General features: G+C 41.8%; 1 non-coding gene across 1 annotated transcript; it reads left to right on the top strand.

Annotated features, from left to right (window-relative positions):
• The first annotated feature begins 1,601 nt into the window (after window positions 1–1,601).
• Window positions 1,602–1,809, top strand: LOC118013045. The gene has a single exon (XR_004679916.1). It is a non-coding gene; the product is annotated as a small nucleolar RNA U3 (small nucleolar RNA).
• The last annotated feature ends 540 nt before the right edge of the window (window positions 1,810–2,349 follow it).

Here is a 2,349-nt window from a genome sequence, read left to right as displayed (position 1 = left end):
CTCAACAATTATATAAATAGGAAATGCTCACCATGATTACTGTAGTTACCGTCTGTCAGCATACAAAGTTCTCACAATATTATTGACTATATTCCCCATGCTCTACTTTTCATCCCCATGATTTATTCATTTTATAACTGCAAGAGTTGTACCTTTTAATCCTATTACCTATTTCACCCAGGCCCCCAGGCCCTTCCCGTCTGGCAACCACCAGTCTATCCCTCTATATCTATGAGTCTGTTTCTGTTTTTTTGTGTGTCTGTTTATGCATATAAGTGAAATCAAATGGTATTTGTCTTCTTCACGGTGTATCAAGTTTCGTGACCCAGCCATGCACTGTCACCCCTGCACGTTCTGTTGGTTACAAGCAAATCACAGCCCACTCAGCATCAAGCAGGCAGTTTTAGACCCCTATCTCTGAAAGGAAGGATATCAAGAAACCTGTGACTATTTCAAAACTGTCATAGTTGGGAGCCCCATGAGCTTCTTGAACCAGATGAATCACCTGAAATGTATGCAAAATGGTTTACGTACATGCATTTTCATTTTTGAGTGGGTCTAAAATATTCATCTTAGAAGTTGACAGCAGAGTAACAACATCTCGAACATTATTTTTGTGGCTGCCCATGCAGTTATAACAACAATAAATTGAGAAATGTTGCTCACACCCACTTAGCACATAAAACATCTAAAGTAGTTCCCTGAAAAGACCTGCAATAGTATAGAGGTATGAATGGCTACAAATTAAAATACACATAAATGTAACCCTAAGGGAAAATTCCTTGGAGAATGTATTCATCAGAAACCTAGCCAAAGGTGTTAGTATGTAAGCTGTATATAAAATGCCTGGATTAATTTAGTTTTTTACTTTGTATCTGATGCTTCAGTGATGTTAACACAGCTCAAAGAATTTTTCTTCAGAAGTCAGCAGCCCATTCTTGACAAAAAATATGTTTTCACTAGACAAAAATACTGATGCCTTTTACGTTTCAACAGATGTCTAACAGTTTTAAAGATATAGTAGTAGCTCTCTTTTCATGTGAGGGCTGCAAACATAGTGATAGATACCATATGTATTTTTAACCATGGTTGATTTGCTTTTTGAAAAATACTTTCTGACTAAGACACAGAGCGTCATTGATAATAGGTCCCTGAAGGCTTCCCTGGAGTTACCTTCTTCATAATGCAGTGGTGATTTTGATTTCCTCCTGCTAGGGATAGGAAGTGTGGTTGTTCAGAGAGAAATGGGACGTTGCGAGTTTAACAAAATGGACTGAGTTTGCAAAGCCATCTACCTGCTGCTCACCTCTCTTTTCAAGCAAACCAACTGACCTAATTTAAGAAGTGCAGGGAGGTGCCTACATTTGGGCTTCATGATCAGAATTAGAAAATAAATGCCCCAAAAAACTATACTTTCAGGAATCATTTCTTTTTTCTTTTTTTTTTTAAGATTTTATTTATTTATTCATGAGAGACAGAGAGAGAGAGGCAGAGGGAGAAGCAGGCTCCCAAGGAGCAGGGAGCCCGATGTGGGACTCGATCCCAGGACCCTGAGATCATGACCTGAGCCGAAGGCAGACGCTTAACCATCTGAGCCACCCAGGCGCCCAGGAATCATTTCTATAGTTTGTTACTAGAGAAGTTTCTCTGAACGTGTAGAGTACCCGAAACCATGAGGAGGAGGCGCAGTATCTTTTCCTGAGCGTGAAATTGGCTTTGGGTGTTACTTATGTATCAGCCCTTTGTCTTTGATGATTGTTCTTCTTCTCTTTTGGAGAAGTTAGAGGGAAGGGATGCCGTCTGAGTGGTTTTGAAAAAAAAAAAAAAAAAGAAAAGAAATGTCCAATAAAGCAGTGACAGAGGTCATTTCGTGTGCTCACATCACATTTATAGCCTGAAATATATAGAGAGACTCACCTCTTGCTTGTAGGGTTGGGACAGGCCCCTTGAAGAACACCAGTACTGAGCTCCCAGAGGCCGTAGGATTGCACAGGTCAACATGGGATGGGGGAAGGATGCACCAGGCAGAGGAACATGGCTGAAGGCAAGAAAGGGCAAGACGTCCTGGTCCTGGGAATATACACGTAACTGCAAGGAGGAGGTTATAGACACAACCGATAGGTTGGGATCATATTGTTAAAGTCCTTGAATGTGGGACCACTGCCTACCTCAGCTTTGCAACTACACGACGGCCATTGTGCATGGAGAATACCAGCCCAGAAAGAGGGTTTGTGCCAAATGAAGAGCAGGAGCCACGTGAAGCCCAGTTAGGACGCTGCAGGCTGGAGAGCTGGTGCCTTTCAGGGCATCGTGGTCAGAGGCTCTCTCCAAAAGCCCAAACACTAACGT

The sequence above is a fragment of the Mirounga leonina genome, unplaced genomic scaffold, assembly GCF_011800145.1.
Source record: "Mirounga leonina isolate KUSES-001 unplaced genomic scaffold, KU_Mleo_1.0 Mir_152, whole genome shotgun sequence".
NCBI classification, from domain to species: domain Eukaryota; kingdom Metazoa; phylum Chordata; class Mammalia; order Carnivora; family Phocidae; genus Mirounga; species Mirounga leonina.
This window is presented reverse-complemented; position numbering and strand designations above follow the sequence as displayed.